This window comes from Helicoverpa zea, chromosome 28 (assembly GCF_022581195.2).
Source record: "Helicoverpa zea isolate HzStark_Cry1AcR chromosome 28, ilHelZeax1.1, whole genome shotgun sequence".
Classification (NCBI taxonomy): Eukaryota; Metazoa; Arthropoda; class Insecta; order Lepidoptera; family Noctuidae; genus Helicoverpa; species Helicoverpa zea.
In genome coordinates, this window is record NC_061479.1 from 4,186,656 (window position 1) to 4,205,048 (window position 18,393).

Consider the following 18,393-nt stretch of genomic DNA (forward strand, 5'->3'; position numbering starts at 1 on the left):
GGTTTGTGGGAAGAACATAAAGGACACCGATAGATTTTAGTAACTAAACGATGTTATCCGGAAGACGCTGGATGCAGGTCGCCTCCAGCGGGTATCTGTGGAGATCTAAGGGGGAGGCCTATGTTCAGCAGTGGACGTCCTATGGCTGAGACGATGATGATGATGATGAAACGATGTTATTGGATTTTTACTGTCTGTCTAAATCTAATGTAACAATACCATCAAGGGTAGTTATCGCCTAAGGATTTTTTTTTATTTTCAGTAGCTAATACTTTTTCGTGGCCTCTTACATCGGGAATACATCGGAAAGGTACAGTGTTCAGGGCTCTAGTGACAGAAACCTCACAATACTTAAGGTGTACTCTTCTTAAATCAGTGTATTGACCCATCTGTTTATTTTTCTTTATTAGCGCAAGAAAACAGCACTGAAAATTCTTCTAAGCAAACAAAATTAATCGATTCTTAGCACTTGACTTTTCACCTTGTGCCGTACAAACCATTGGATTTGCCTCGGTTTTTCAGCTGATTCTCAATTCAACGTGGGAACAGTTTGATGCACAAAAAGTGTTCACAGTCCGGTAGGTAGCTAATTGATGTTCACGGCTGTCATTGGGAAATTAACTCGCATTATATCGAGTCACTTTGACACTGTAAATATCTGGTAGATATGTCATTTTTCCGAAGTCCGCGAGGGTATAATGCTCAACTTCGCCAATCACTATGTATTTTACTATGTATCACTGGACATGTGTATATTACTAGGCAGCTGTTTTTCACGGGTTTGCTCGGGTACGGTGGGTATTCAACAACGTAACTAGATGTAAAGTGGCCTGGGGAAAGTGCGGCATGCCATAAGAGAAAAAAATATATATAAATCAGACTAATGCAAACAAACGAATAAAAAATATTTTTTTCCTAATTTTCCTAATTTTACTGTCATAGAAAGAAATAAATGCAAACTTTTGGATGGATGTTTGTAACTCTTTCACACAAAAAAACACATAAGAGTAACTTAAAAACATTTTTTATTAAGTTCAGCCTATCTCCGTGACCACCTCAAACAGTTCAGCTATTTTACCCAACGTGAAAAAAAAAACAAACTCACAATACTATTACTAGCTAGAAATATTATTCCAAAACTAAGCGTTGTTTTTATTGTAGCTAAAACAAATATTTAAGATAAACCGAATTTAAACAAAAAAACAAGAAACAGCGAGGATGGTACTTTTGACACTTTTTTGTGTCATGTTTTGACACTTTTCGGACCAAAAAAGTTACTAAGCGCAGCTGCTGACGTTGTTAAAAATAGAACAGTTTAAGTTTTTTTTGTGTTTTTTCTGTACAAATGTTGTCTTAGTAAACGATCCCTATTTTAGAAGATTGCGTAAAGGATTAAGATTTGAGTTGAGTGTTCTTTTGAATTCAATCTGATTGTTGATATTTTTTATGAAGATTTAAATTATTATTTTTGTGGTTTCTTGTCTCAGTTTAGACTTTTATTTAAAAATTACTTTATCAAGTATGTTCATAGAGGGGCAACTATCCTAAAAAAAGGTTTCCTTGAAAAGCTGAATTCTGCAAAATTGTAGATTAAAAGTTGTTGTTTTTTTTTTTCTAAATTAGCGGTCTTTTTCAAAAAAGTTGGGTATCTCTCCCGGTTTTATTTTATAAAAATTGTTTTAATTTTCAATTATTTGAAAGATACCCCAAAACCCCTATAACTACCTTCATAATAAGAAGATATCTACAATCAATGATCTCTACATATCCCCCTAGATATTCTACAGTTATTACAGAACTATCAATCAATCAGGAGAATTAAAATAAGGCATTGATGTCAATTGCAGTAACAATGGCGGCTAGTGGCTTGATTGAACGACAATCAAATGATTCAGAAAATATGGCGCCCAGTGGCACTACATAGTGGTCTGATTTAGAACTCAATGTGTTTTGAATATGGTTTTACTATGCGGATTTCGCGGGATTTACTAGCTTTACTAGGGGGATTTGGATCCAGTGGGTAGCAGACCGGGGAACTGCTACCTGCATTGCACGAGCTGCTGCTGAGATGGATCGCCAGTAGATGGAGACGACCAGCCACTGCCGAGAGGTCACGAAAGTCGTCTTTGATTCTCGTGGCCCCTCTCTAAAAGGCAGAAGACGGCATAAAAGCTGAGGTTTTTAGTGGGTGCAAGCCCCACATAACTTCACCGTCTCCCCGGGCGGAGTGTCTACTTATGCGTCAAACATTTTTCTCAGCAGAAACAAAAAAAGGGGGTTTGGATAAAGATAGACTGGAAGCCGACCCTGACATAGTTGGGAAAAGGCTAGGCAAATAATGACATAGGTCTTTCATTAAGCTGCATTTTATTTTACCTTATGTAACCCTAACAGAACCCCACTTTTTTCTGCGTTTTGTCGTATTTCATACTGAAGTATGTAATTATATTAACCGAATAATCGATTGAACAGCTTCAGAGTACAACAGAGTTAGTAGAGAGAGAGAGAGTTAAACATAGAGCTCTGATGTGTTTAATTTTAAGACCTTTCTGTATATCTATGCTCACTAATAAATACATTGAATTGAATTGAGAGTCAGCCCAAGATCAGTGGACAATTTCACCTAGACACCCACATAAGTATGTATGTGGATATCAGACCAACCGACTTACTAAACTACGAGGTAATTTATTCATAACAAACATACACTAAACAAGATAATTTCAATGACGAAAGCTGACCGCAACCAAATCGATTGTTTTAAAACCGGGCCAAGGGGGGTGGCGAGCAAAAATTATAAATTCCCACCCGAGAGGGATGCCGAAACATCGCGACCTCGTGACCTTTTCCTCTTTTTTTTAAGCGATGTAAGCAGAAAAATCTTGCTGCCGCTCAACGGGAGTCAAGAGGCATAGGGTTGGGGAGGTTGTGTATCGATAAATGGAATATATCGATAAAATGTGTCGATATTTGAGCTCTGTACTTGAGTATGATGATGACGTAAGTATTGAAGCTGAAATATAAACATGTCAGCTTGAGTTTTAAGTATCCTTCTAAAATTAATTAAACAAAAAAAATATTGTTTTCAATTCTATGTGACAAAGTTCAGTTGTTTATCTTAAATATGTTCCGTTTTTGCATCTTGTCATAACGAACTATCAAGTTAAATTAACTAGTTATGTATTATTTAATATTTTTACATAAGAAATGTTATCACATTATTCTAATTTTATTGGAACAATAAATATTAACGACTACAAATAACAATCCCATTAAGATTAAAATAGTCAACGGTTCCCATAAGGAGTGATTGAAGGGAGGCGATTGTTGGGGCAGTCTTTTATAAAATGGACCTTAAAACAGTGTTGATTGTCAGATTACTTTGAACAAATTTATCTTTTTTTTTCAAACATTTTTAGTTTCGTCATTAAAACTAAAAATATCGACATCACTACCCCAGTCCTACCCTCACCTGTATAATTTGAAGGGTCCTAGACTGCAGCGCTCTCGACTCGACCCCTTTATACCGTGTCACCTCTCCATTCTTTGCGTACCTCGAGCAAACGGCGTTTACTTCATACAAGGCTTTAACTTTGCGTGTTTTTCCTTTTATCCACGGAGTGAAGAAAGTTGAGCAGAGATAGAGGTAGGTTATGCGCCTTCTTCTACGTCAAAAACCTATGATAGGAATTACAAAACGGTAAACTTATACTAGGAATGACCACGGTCAGTTACGAGTGAACTAATGAGTTCGTAGTCTTTGGGACATCTTTTGTTTTATGGGAAATCATCAACCCCTCTCGCTGTGGGTTAGCAGCGTGAGGGAGAGTCAGACTTACTGAAGTCCTTTATGTACCAAGACCGCAGTAACTCTTTCGAATGATTTTTGGTAGTATATATAAAATGGACGGGTCCAAAGAAGGCGTATAATGGAGGAGACAGTAACGTTCCTCGTACACACCCGCATGTTGTCGCGCTACTTTCTTAGATTTTACGTTATGGCATCTCCGCTAGTCATTTTGTTCTCCATGGTTTTATCTTTTGCTTCTCAGATGCAGCAGCTGAGTATGTCTTGCTATGCACTCAGGATGTTAAATGTGCAATCGGAGCGGAGATTTTGCAGTTTTTGTCGTTTTGGCGTTCGCTTTGCCGGTTTTTGTGCTAAAGAGTTGTACTTAATGACACTGAGTTTCACTCAAAAAGAAACTTAAGTATTACAAAATATTGCAGACATTATTTAGAGGCGATATAGCGTAATGTAGAGCTTACAGTCAAAGGGAAATATGGCTAAGAATGAAGGTGGGCAAGTTCATAATACAAATTGCTGATGACGATCAATCTCTTTCCTAATATCATAAATGCCAAGTTTGTAAGGATGTACTCTTTCGCGCTTCAGCTACTAGTTTGGTTTTGATGAGACTTTACAGTAATATGGCTTATAGATCAGAATATATAGGCTAGTATTTATACTTTTGCGGGATATAGTTCAGAGTGTTTATAAATAGTCAATGTTTGTGTGGACATTGAAGTTATGTCACTTTGAAGCTACTGAAAATGTCCCCAGAATTCCCAGAAAGAGCAATATCGCATATAAAGTACGCTGCAAAGCTTAAATTTTGCAGATGACTTAAAGATTTCCAGGAGATTCCAGGTATTTCACTTAATATTGGCTTTAAACTGCGTTTCCCACAACTTTCCCAGTATACAGAAATTACATAACGTTACAGGTGAAAAGATTAACCTTTATTGATTTTAATAAATAACATTAATGTCAGGAAAGTAGAACTTTCCAGTTTAAATGTCACTCGCATAAAAAATTGGTTTACTTTTAACGATTGACCGTTCACTTAATGGTTGCAAGTGAACTTATTAATAACTTGATTACATGTATGATACAAGAAAGTGAAGCCAATAAATCTCTTAGTCAGTTTTAAAGACATGTTGGGATATAAAACCAGGCAATTATGAATCATGCTGCAGTGTAGATAATACGTCACCGAACCGTGTCGACACAGACAGTCAGACTTTTATTTTTTTTTCAAATAACTGGCAGCCCCAAGTGTGACCTAGTAAAACTGGTTATTAAGGGGTAACGGATAACTGGATTCTTGAAGTCAGATAGGCAGTCGCTGCATGTAAAACACTGGTTCTCAGCTGCATCCGTTTAGAATGGAAGAGGACCCCAACATAGTTGAGAAAAAGTCTAGGCAGATGAGATGAACTGGCAGGACCAACAGCTTTCTTAAAATTTCGAAAGTATGAATAGCATCTATATCTATGGCCTCGTGGGCAAAGAACCAACCTCTCGAGTATGAGGGCGCGGGTTCGATTCCAGGTCAGGCAAGTACCAATGCAACTTTTCTAAGTTTGTATACTGTTGTACTTTCTAAGTATATTTTAGACACCAATGACTGTGTTTCGGATGGCACGTTAAACTGTAGGTCCCGATTGTCATTGAACATCCTTGGCAGTCGTTACGGGAAGTCAGAAGCCAGTAAGTCTGACACCAGTCTAACCAAGGGGTATCGGGTTGCCCGGGTAACTGGGTTGAGGAGGTCAGATAGGCAGTCGCTTCTTGTAAAGCACTGGTACTCAGCTGAATCCGGTTAGACTGGAAGCCGACCCCAACATAGTTTGGGAAAAGGCTCGGAGGATGATGATGATGATGAATAGCATCTATACAGTCGATTCTGAGATTTGGCTTAGCTTACATAGCTTAATTTGTCAACGTTTTCGTTTATGTATCACAAAGAAATGAGAAACAAACATGACATATACGAAAAAAACATACACGTTCAATAAACGGGAGATGGGCGAGAGCGGAAAATCTGTGCCTCATATAAGCATTTATTAGCTCCTCCAAGTTTGATATCGCGCCATAAAGGAGTATTGAGATAATAAAACTCTCGTTAAATTCGTTCCAATAATGCAGCGGGAACATGACTTTACGCTCGTTTTGGATGATAGGCTGGGCAGAGTATTTACAAAACCGTATTTCGTCAGTACACACGTCACGAATGATAAAGGATGATCAATGACCATCAATCTCAGACTAGCCTTAAAGACTGTATTAGTTTGCCGCCTAGCCTAGTTGCTCTATTAGTCTTAAGTTCAATTTTTGGGTCGGGTTTTGTGGATTTAAGGAAACCGTTAAAAAGCAGCCTGGTTAGGCTAGATAGGATAGACGCTGGATAGGATAGAATTTGGTGGTCAGCACCCGTTCATCGGAGATCACATAAACGTCGATTCTGTGCCTGTTCTTTCTCTGGTCCCATCAGGCAATGAGATTGCAGAAAGAGAGTGCACTTCTGTCTGCGCAAATGCTTGTGCACAGTTGGCTGATCTCCTTGGAGCAGTGGTTCTTAACCTTTTTGTGATGAGGGACCACTTTATCAAAAGTTTGGCTTGCCGGGGACCACCCCATTGGTTAGCCTAAATAGAGGGTTCTTTGATAAAGAATACGAGCACACTTTATAATTAGCACTCATTTCTTTATTATTTAGCAAAAAACTAGATTTTAATTTAATGAGATTTTTGTGACTGCATTCTCTTTACTAACATCAGAATTCTTGTCTCAGCAGGCACTACTTACAAATGCGCGAGCGAAGCGAGCGCGAAATTTTTTTCGGACTCGTACGGACGTAAAATGTATCCCAAACGTACTTAACTTTTTGTTTGTTGACAAATGCAAAAACGAGGGCATATAGTTGCTGAATACGCGAGCGAAGCGAGCGGGAAATTTTAATTATTTTTTAAGACTCAAAACCAAAATTACGTACAATGTAGCCCAAACGTACTTAACTTTTTGTTTGTTGACAAATGTAAAAACGAGGGCATACAGTTTCTGAATACGCGAGCGAAGCGAGCGGTAAATTTTGATTATTTTTTAAGACTCAGAACCAAAATTACGTAAAAGGGCTACATTTCAAACCTTAATTTTTTTCTATTGGTCAAGTAAGATGGATAGCAACGTCGCGAAGCAAAGCTTCGCGGACCACTTGGAATGCCTCCAGGGACCACCAGTGGTCCGCGGACCACCGGTTAAGAACCACTGCCTTGGAGAGAGCCGCCGCCATGAACCACAGACGGTCTGTTTTACAACTGTAGGCGAAATCAGTATTTTTATTTTGAAGATTCTCAAACCTACAAATATAAAATGGTAAGGATAGGATGCGAATTCCAAGATTGCAGTTTTTAAGGCGAATATCTCATACCTATTCTTCCTGGAAGGTATATAACTATGTAAAACATATCATATTGTCAACACAAATGTTTAATTATATGACGCTGTCAATGTCATATTTGATACCTTCGTTTCTTAGAATCCATTACAGGTATAAGAAACATAATCCTTTTTCCTTTTACATCTGCTCCAAGAAAAGCGACACATATACAAATAAACATAATTGGCCGATATTTTTTACAAAGAAGCCACGTACGGTTTAACATTGTAAGGGCTTAGCACGGAGAACAAAATGACTAGCGGAGGTGCCATAACGAAAAATCTCCTAAGAAAGTAGCGCGACAACATGAGGGCGAGCGGGGGACGAGGAACGTTACCGTCTTCGCCCTTATACGCCTTCTTTGGACCCTAAAATATTTTGTAATACCAAAAACCATTGACGGACAGACAGAACCCGGACTCCGCATATTTCACTCGAAACTGATAGTTTCGGTCATGCCCACCGTACTTTTAGACCTAGAAGAAGGCGCCTGACCTACAAGTATTATGGCATCTCTCATCTTTTCCTACTCCATAGGTTAAACATTGTAAAGGCATAGTTAATCACTTAAGCACGATCTCGATGGAGGGTAGTTAGCAAGTACAGTCAGTTGCAATGGTACACCGGTAATTAGTGGGCGATTGGAGCAAATTGCTGCAATTATGTGCTCGACTGTGCTACGTGGAGGACGTTCTGCAATGAATGGGGTAGAAGGGATGACAATGACGAAAATGGATCAATTTTTTATTTGATTTTAGATGCATTTTTTGAATGCAGTTTGATTTCGTAATGACAATATACAAGCGGTATACAAGGCTAACGATTGCTTTAATCTTTACTAATATTATAAAGAAAAAACAACATTTATTTGTTCGTAGGTACTATAAAGGCGCCGAAACTACAGAATCGATTTAAAAATTCTTTCACTGTTAAAAGTTACTCTTCCCAAGCAATGTAGGCTATATTTTATCCCAGAACGGGCAGTACTTTACGGGATGCGGGTGAAACCGTGAGAATAGGCTAGTGGTATTTAATAATATTTTGGTGTGGGATGTAATTTGCTTCCATCCCTTCGAGCTCATATATAAAATTAAAAACGTGAGGAGGAATGTTTCTGTATAAAAAAAACAACATCACATCATATTCTGAAAGAGAATAAAAGTACTTTTATTAACGTACTGTACACACAAACAAATCTACCAACAACGAAACTAGGTTACAATAACTGGTATCATAACTCCGTGCCATAGACAATACGCCATAAATAGAACTGTGAAGAATTGCCATAAACATTTTATAAGCCGCTTGACACGCACGCTTATACTCATTTATTATTACCAAAATATCGATAAATATTGTTATACGGGCGATTCTCTGTAAGCTCGTAATCGGCTGTCCTGACCGATTTTTTCAATAAATAGTTTAATTCTTTAAAAAACATTCACATTTTATGAAACTTTAACCCCGAAACTTCACGGGCCCATTGTTTTTATAACCATAATTATTTTAATTTTTTTTCTAAACGTTATAGAAGCTCTAAAAATACAGTCCCCTGGCTGTCCCTTTCACTGCATTGACACCTAGAAATGCGATTTCCGAAAAAGTTAATGAAACTACATTCACTTGGCAGTTAGTATCACAAACAAAAATAATCAAATTATATCATTTTCCTAAAACAAGCACTCATTTCAACTTTATTTATTTTAATAAACTCCTGTAAACTTTGTCCTGAGAATTTTAATACAGTCCCCTGCCAAAAATTTAAATCAAAAATTAAGAAAAACTATAATGTTTTATAATCGGTTTATTACTGAAACGAAACGCAATTGTTATGAAGTTAGCAACCTTGTCAAATGCGGTAACGAGAGGCCATTATGTTTAGTGCCAGAGCGTCATTTGTGAGGTGAAGACGCATTTGGGCCGCTACCACACACATTCCTCTGGTAAATCATTCTGTGTAATTTAATTACTTAAATTATCTCTATTTATAGTTAATTGTTACATTATTTATGCCTAAATTGATCGGTAGGTTCTTAAAAAACAATAAGCCGCCGGTTTTATAAATATTGTGAAATCTAACTGAAATACACAGTCCTCTGACAACAGTCCTCAGTCTAAAAACGCAGCAGGGGACTGTTTAACAAAACAGGGGACTGTGTATTTTGCGTATTACTTCAAAAGTTTTCATGAATTGTTTGTGTAAATTGATTCGCTAGTCTCTTTTATAAATTTAAGAATCAAACTATCATTGCTTCGCATTATTTTATTCTTTTATAAACTTGAATTATATTACACAGGCTGATCAAACGCACGTGATATGGCTCTTAAAAAGAAGAAGCTATCCCGACTGGAATTACTACAGAAAAAGAGAGAAACAGAGCGGCAGGAGCGGTTGTCTTATCTGACCTCCTCAACCCAGTTACCCGGGCAACCCAATACCCCTTTTTTAACGACGCTAAAAATGATCAAATGACTTTTTTCCCTTTCCCTTTGGCTGTGTTAACAGCGGTGAGGGAGTGTCTTTTGCTGAGTGAAAATCCGTCGTGTCCCGTCATAAGCCTTGTACCAACTCTTTCGAACAATCCCGCAGCCCAGGCGGGCCTTGGTCTTGCTGGGCCCGGTGGGGTTGCTGACATCTCCTTGAGAAGCGCGTGGAACAACGCACGCCGCCGACACGCCGACGGAGGAACGATATGAGCCACCCGATCTGGACGCCCATAGACCCACGCCTACGGCGGCCAGGATAAGTCTCGCGACACCCGGCGCCCTTGGTGTCTACCTGATCCAGCGCGGCGGCCAGGATGAGCGGTGCGAACTCTCTGTCCGCCGCCTCCTTCTCGAGCAGTCATGCTCGCAGAAGGAGGCGACGGCATCCCATTCCATCCGACCATCGCCGAATGCGAGAGGTCGCCACCGCCTAATGCCTCGATGAGGACCCGGCGCGGCGGTGCCCTTCCCACGCAGGGCACTCCTGGACTGTGTGGTCCGCTGAGTGGTAACATCCGGGCGCCTCCTCACGACCGATTCGATGCAGATACCTCCCGAAACAACCGTGTCCGGTGAGGACCTGCGTCATGCGGTACGTGAGGGCGCCATGACTCCTCCCGAGCCACTCCTCAAAGAGGAGACTTACCGCTACTATGGTGGCGTGCCCTACCTCAAAACCCCCGCTAGACTGGTGTCAGACTTACTGGATTCTGACTACCCGTAACGACTGCCAAGGATGTACAATAACAGCCGAGACCTACAGTTTAACGTGCCATCCGAAACACAGTCACTGGTGTCTGTGATGTTATTAGAAAGTACAAACAAACTTAGAAAATTTGCATTGGTACTTGCCTGGCCTGGAATCGAAGCCGCGCCCTCATACTTGAGAGGTTGCTTCTTTACCCACTAGGCCCACCACGACTTTTTCGCCGGCGACGTCATTAGTAAGCAGTTCAGTAAAGAAATCGAAACGCTCAAAATCGCGATACATATCTTTGTATAGTTCACAGTAACATAAACATGAATGTCAGCGCTCTTCATACTGCTAACATATTAACTTACAACAATTACCAGGAGTTGTTGGAAGATCTATGTTGCGACCGGTATAATGAGGATTGTTTGGCGAGATCGTGCCATGCTTGCGGTAATAAAAACCCGAAATAAATAGCTTTTGATAATAGAAAAGTCATAAAATGTGGGTTTCTGTTCACATTCAAAACAGTCCCCTGATGTTTCAAACAGTCCCCTGTCATGATTTTTTGGAAAATCGCTAATAACTCGGAAAATAGGTACAAATTCAGTGGACCTCCTTGTCTAACTAAATAAATAGTTAATTTTCTTTGGCATAGGACTAGGTTTTTTGCCAAATTTAAAAAAAAATTGCCAGGACAGAATTTGTATGGAGCTGAACGAGCTTACAGAGAATCCCCCATACATGTCCCATCTTTACTTGTATTTAACTGAGGGTTTCAACACACGATCTGTCTGTTGCGATTACTGATTAAAACATCGGATTGACTTTGCATTGACACTCGCAGTAAATCCAAGAGTAATCTTGTAGTTACCGATATGTCAAATATACCAGTGGTCCGTTTTCCTGCCTAGTCTTTTCCCAACTATGTTGGGGTCGGCTTCCAGTCTAACCGGGTGCTGTTGAGTACATAAGCCAAATGGAGCTACTGATTTTGTTCGACCAGTACCTATTTGTTATCAGCGAAAGTTATCTGCCTAGCTTTTTCCCAACTATGTAAGGGTGGGGGCTGCCGTCTCGAATTTCGCCAAACCCGGACAAACATTAAAAAAACCCGTAAATCGCATTTATTCCCCGAACGAGTACGATTTTTTTTTAAACAAAATAATACCTAATTTGTAATCCATTTACTATTAACATATACTTAAATTCAATGAGGTGCTTCCTTATATGAAAAGTGTCCGGGTTTTCCCCGGACACTTCTTGAAACCCGCCCGGACGGCCCCCGGACGGCTTCCAAACGAGGACAAATCCGGGGAAACCCGGACGGATGGCAGCCCTTGGCTTCCAGTCTGAGCTGATTACCAGTGTGTACATGAAACGACTACCTATCTGACCTCCACAACTAAATTAGCCCTCGCCATGACACGATGATCATCCATCCATGAACTAACCGCGGCAAGCTGGGCAGTGCATAGTAATATAATTATTACTTAGAAATTGCGACGTTCTGTCTGCAGTATCTCAAGTTATTGACATAACGCGTGGGAAACCACGTTATCTCAAGCGAAATAGGTCAGCAGGTTAATTAGTTATTTGATAATAATTCTAGGACGTTTACACTGAAGATACAAGAATGCACTGTAGTAGAAAGCTTTATATATTTTTAAAACTAGATGTCTCCCTGAGTGAACTACCTCCCGCATCCGGTTAGAATGTAGCCTATGTCCTTTCTCAGGCTAATATGTATCAAATTCTGTGTAGCAAATTTTCTTTCAATCGGAAAGTCCTAAGATGTTTTCCTTCACCTTTCCTCAGTCATTGCTGTCCAAGATTACTTATAGAATGTACATATAACTTAGAAAAGTTTGGCATTGGTACCTCATATAATGGAATCAAATTCGTACACTCGTACTTGAGAGGCTGATTCTTTACCACTAGGCAACCAGGCTTTTTTAAAATATTTTTTACATTTAGCTATTAAAATTGTACAATTAGTTATCCAAAAAAAAAAAACAAAAATACAATTTAATGCGTTCCACGAAATCAAAAAAAGTTCGATTGAAAAATTCAAATTTCGACGTTCGGATGCACGCAGGGGGAATCTCGTAACCAGAGACAAGCGCTAATGCATTCAGACTTTCCGAGTACTACGGATTTAGACGAAACGAAACACTATCCATGTTTATATCAATTAGGACCGTTCAATTTACTGCACTTTATCGAGTACTAGAGTTAGCCTGCGGCGTTACCCGTGTAGTGTAAAACATACCCGATACCTGGTAGCAATTAGGTAACTTCCCATTAATGGCCATTCCCAATAATCTATATATTTATCAATTATACATATGTACACCCAAAAATGCCCATTTTCAAGGTATCCAGATAAACTCCATCCAAAGGTTGTCTGAAAGAAATCGCTATTTTTAGCGATAAGACCGCCATTTGTACTCTTCTTTGTGTGTTGTGATGTCCTGTGTTGTTAATTCTCTTGGTGTACAATAAAGAATAATCGATCTATCTATCTACCGATTTGCTTGAGACTAGCCGTTTTCACGCGGTTTCACTCGTTTCCCGTAAGTACTGCCCGTATCGGGATAACATAATATAGCCCATGTTACTCGGGACACATGTAGCATTGCAATAGTTAAAGTTTTTTTTTTGGTTTGAAGCCACAAATAAATTGCATTCTTCTTTATTGTATTTGTATAGATGCAGTTTTGACGTTAGCCCCATACAAGTAATGAAATTTTTTTATCTTTATTGCGTGCTGTAGCGAACAAAACTATTCATAGAAAGAATATAAATAAGTCAATAAAAAGTACAAAACACTAAAATAGCCCATTAGTAACTAGCAGGACTACGGAATAAAATAATATAAGACTAGAAAAGATGCTGGACACAGCTTTTGCATTTACGATGTTAGAGTTCAGATATAATTTTTAATTTTTCCTATATAAATAGACTTCTGATGCTGACAATAAAATACGCATAAACTCACAGATTTTTGTTTACAATTTGGTTTAATTTCTTTCTATCCTGGTTATATGAAAAACCAGTTCTTTAAAATAAAGAGACATAAATGTGTTACTGGGGAGTTTGTTCAACCATCTCTTCTTACCAGCAAAAACACATAGGAAGTGGTGAAGAGCAGGCATTATAGGACCTACAAAAAGTGCTGATTGTCAGCCTTATTTTAAATAAATATTTTTTTACCTTTACTTTAATCCGCAAAAACAATATGATTACATTAAAATATAGGTATGTTTATTTTGTTACTTTTGTTTTACCTACTTAATAATAATATTAAAACAACAAGTGTAAACTAGACAGACCAACTAAGCATTGTTTATCGTAATTCAATACTGCTATAAAAACCTGTTTCACAGAACTGGCATACTGGTTTCCTTTATACATGTGTAAGTACATAGGTTCTTACCCGGTTGGTGCTTTCTAAATACTTTATTATTTTATGAAAAACTAGCTGTTTCGCAGAAAAATTCATTCCATACCTAGATAAAATATAGCCTCTGTCACCCAGGGATAGTGTAGTTTCTTAACATTGAAATAATTATTCTAATTGGTTGAGTAGTTTCGGCACTTATAGCTTACAAAGAAACTAAAAAGTATTGATAGAATAGACTAGCTGTTTCATAAAGAACTTCTTGCCTTTTCAAGATACAATATAGCCTATGTCACCCGGAGATAGCATAGCTTCTTAACAGTGAAAATCTTTCATCAAAATCTCTTCAGTCGATTTTAATTAGTTTGAGTGAAAAGCATTGTAAATCGACATACATACACCCTTTCTTTCTCATTCATAATATATATAAGAAGGATTCCATTTTAGAGTCACGCTTATTAAAATATGAATTTTATAGACCAGGGAATCCATCGAGTTTCTTCACCCGTTCTTTTCCATATATGAATTACCTATTTTTGGAATGGGCAACTATAATCAAACTAATTTTTACATTTTTGCCATTTAAAAGTGCTTGTAAAGGACTAAAGGAAATAAAATGATTCTAATTGACTTATCATTGCTCCCAAATTCCTGAAAGCCATTTATTGGTTACAGAGAAAACCATCTTGTTTTCTAACCTTGCTTTAACTTGAACTTTGTTTTTTTCAATGCTGAAACCTTGTAGGTGATCATTATTCCATTAAACATTCCTTATATAAAGTAAATATTCTTAACATTAGGTCATTCTAGCCAGGTATAACCGATAGCAAACATAGATAAACTTTTAAATCAATATGATAAAGGGACTATTTTAGTTTTATCTATACCAAACAGGCTGTATACCTACTACATGCGCAATGTTAAAAGTCCTGGCTGGTCAGAAAAATGTTTAAATGAAAAGAATCCATATTCAAAAGTAATTCATCATTTGTTTTTGTAAAATGATGCAGTCATAATCAGTATTTTGTTGGGTTTCCAATGATTATAATTTCATTAAAATAAAGCTTATGGTGTTCTGGTAAGTGATTTTGCAAAATAATGTACTTAATTTCATTCAATATGTTTTTATTTTAAAACATTGCTAAAATAACTATTGCCTTACATTTGATGTTTGAATACTTTTCAGTGTGACAGATTCATAATTGATTTTTATTCTTTTAAATAACATGTACTTGCAAAGGTACTTGCCTAGTTGTGAGATGGTTTTGCTGTCCACTATTAGTCAAAAAGCAAATAAAAAATATGATCTCATTTTTCAGAGATTCAAAAATAAAATGGGTTGTCATTGTTTTCATAATTTTGGTATCCTTGGTTTAAATTCAGATTTGGAAGACTTTTTTAACCAACCTGTGTTGTATTGATATCAAGAACAGTGTGATTATGCTGCCAAAGCACAGAGTTCCTATTATTGTAAACTGTTTTAGAGTTAAATGATTTTTCAGAATCATTAAGTATCAATAATTATAATTTGAAGCAAAATACATTCCCGCCATTAGGTCAAGGACTAAATCAAGAGTTTTTCTAAAGGTCAAAGAGTTTTTTTAAACCTATTTTTAGAAGCTACTGTGACACACAGAAGAAAAAACGGGTTTTGTTTACTAACCTTTGAAAGTAGAAAACCTGGGGGCACAACAAAACTGTAAGTATGTTTTCATAATCACCATCACTTTAGGACTAAATAAATCGGTTGCACTGCAGTTAACAACAATAGCACATTTTGTACGCGAATCAAAAACATTCGTAACGCCGTTCGAGCCGGCACTGTATTGACCCGATCCTTTATGAAACCATGGGGAAAATATGCATTTTTTATTAACTTATATCGATTATAAGCGCTCCACAGCTCCAACAAGACGGAACACCAGTGTAACGGGAGTGTTTCAAAACGGGTTCTTTATGTAACAATATCACTCGCGAGCACCTCCGTAATTTCATTAATAACACCTAAAAATCGATCCCACAACAAGGCTCACGACAATTCAAATAGAAGACTGCGGCGGCGTGTTAAATTCATTATTTTACTATAGTAGCGGCCCAATAAAATACGGCAACACACGATTTATTATAAATAAACTTTTTCCGTTACAACACCAAAGATAAGTATGAATTATGACTACACCGAGCAATTTTTCGTGTCATATTTCTTAATACAATGGATGCAAACAATATACTGCTGATAAAAACACGCACGACCCAAGCTACGCACGCTCGCGATGACACTAAACTCTGCATAGATGTCGCGTTTCTGACGGCCATTGTGGAAAATGGCGGCCGACATCAGCCGTCAAACGACCACAAACTAAACTACACTTTATTGCTTATGCAATACGTAAAATAATTGATTGTCATTTTTCATAATTCCAACACTATTCGATCGTATAAGACGACTGAATTTGAAAGTCTCAAGTGGTCAAAACTTATTCAGGAATGTAGCCTACTTTTTGTTTATTCGAATTATTAAAAATAATATTTTGTCTCTTTTCTTTGAATGCGATTTATAATGTGGGTGTACGCTTGCGCGAATCTTATTGTTTTAGTGTTAATTACTATTTTATTAAATAGGGAGATGCTCATGCACAGTTCATTAATAAAATATGTATTGTGTAAAACAATAGATAATAGTGATATAGATTAACAGCTGATAGTAAAATAGAAAAGTCAATGAGGATAGAAAAATACTACCTACGTATCTATATATTTTTCTACTTTTTCAATTATGTTTATTTCATTTTCATTCGTGACTGCAAATGTTTCTGCACATTAAAAACAAAGTAAGAGTTGACAAAAGTGACGCAAGTTCAGATTTTCTTTTTACCTACCTTCACTTTTTACTGAACTTACGACTAGGCTGAGCAGTAATTTCAAATATAGGAAGTGTTAAAGTCGTCATTATCTAGAGAACTTTTCATAACATGTTGTATGCACTTATCAAAATAAATAGAATGTTTAAAACGTATAAAAAGAACTGTTGAGCTGCACTTGCTACATTGCTTGGTCCCCACATTTGGGCAGAACGTAAAAATCATATTCATTCCAGTAGTTTGAATTCACTATAGATACAGTGTTTTTTAATCTAAATTGACACTTGCAAAATGTCAAACTTACAAATAATGTTGCCAGCTCTTTTGTGCAGTGTTGTACCTACGATACCGAATTGTTGAATCGTAACTTTTTATCTATACATATAATAAATCTGTAGAAAAGTAATTTTTGTACATTGAAGAAATTGACAAAAAAAATAGCCAGCATGTTAAAGGATAACTAACAGAACCCATTTCCATCATTTTTGTCATTTTTGTCTGTTTGTCTGTTTATCTGTTTGTTTGTTCGGGATTCACGTAAAATCTACGAATTAAATGCAGACAATGCTTATATACAAAAATTCTACGTAACTTGGGGTATTACTTAGTTTTTGTTTCATCGAAATCGATTCACTCTATCAAAAGATATGATTAATTTTGTGAATTCAAGATGTAAAATATTACGACACGCAATCTATTTGTCAAAACTGTACATTTGAATGTTGTACTTATATTAGTTGATCGGCCTATTATTAATATTTACACAGAAAATCACACCTTTATAAGTAACTTCGGAAGAAAAAAAAATGAAAATTTTGTTTAGCCAAGGTTAAAGTAGCTCCATCTGTGGTAAATAAAATACATCATCAATTTGTCAAAGGAGCGAGGTGGTAAATGACAATATTACCATACATTCTTTACAGAGGATTATTATTTCAACAGATAAAGTGTAATTTTTCGATAGACATTTCAATAGTGTTTGTCAGTTTGCCCTGCACATCAAAATCCAACTATAATTATTACCTTGATGAAAAGAAAATTAATAGTTCTCAGCCAAATTTAAAACGGTGCCATCTAAATTATTTTTTGAACATTATGTCAAAAATGATGACTTTAGTGGAACAATTAATTATCATTTAAAGTTACAGATGGAGTTCATATCAGGATTTTTTCATAAACATAATTTAGCTTATCTTCCACTAATGTGGTGGCCTTAAAACAAATTACTTTGAGTGAGTAGTATTAAGTAGACCTTAATTATTTTTTCTGATACAAAATATGTAAACTTAATCCTAGAAGAAATGAGGATCTATCTCTAGCAAGCGCTGCTAAGCGTGAGGAAGGTAATGTAGGATTCTGTAGCTTTAAAAACAAGCCCAGATACAAAGTGCAGATAAGAAATGGGAGCTCTCTCTATTTAATACCATACACACGTAAAATGCTTTATGCGTCTGAAAACGTACAAATTATGCGCCGCATACCAGAGACATGCTTACTTTCAACTTCTGATCGCAAATACACTGTTCACGATTACGAACAGTCTCAGTAAGACCCGAGCCAAGTCTAAAAAAACACCTTTTATATAAAACTACGTTTGATGTCATTTAATCACAAAGACAGAATTGTTCTCTGTTGCAAATCCTATCCACCTATATCCTATCCTAATCCAGAATGCATTGCAGGTGTGCATTGCACAAAAACCAATGGTATCCTATTCGAGAAGTCAAA

The 18,393-nt window shown here is 37.1% G+C and overlaps 1 protein-coding gene across 1 annotated transcript in view; it reads right to left on the reverse strand.

The window, feature by feature from the left end:
* Positions 1 to 16,079, reverse strand: part of LOC124643616 — a 190,226-nt gene extending 174,147 nt beyond the window's left edge. Inside the window, exon 1 of the mRNA XM_047182630.1 lies at positions 15,468 to 16,079. The gene's annotated coding sequence lies outside the window, so the exon portion shown is untranslated. The remainder of the gene's footprint in view (positions 1 to 15,467) is intronic.
* Positions 16,080 to 18,393: the final 2,314 nt, after the last annotated feature.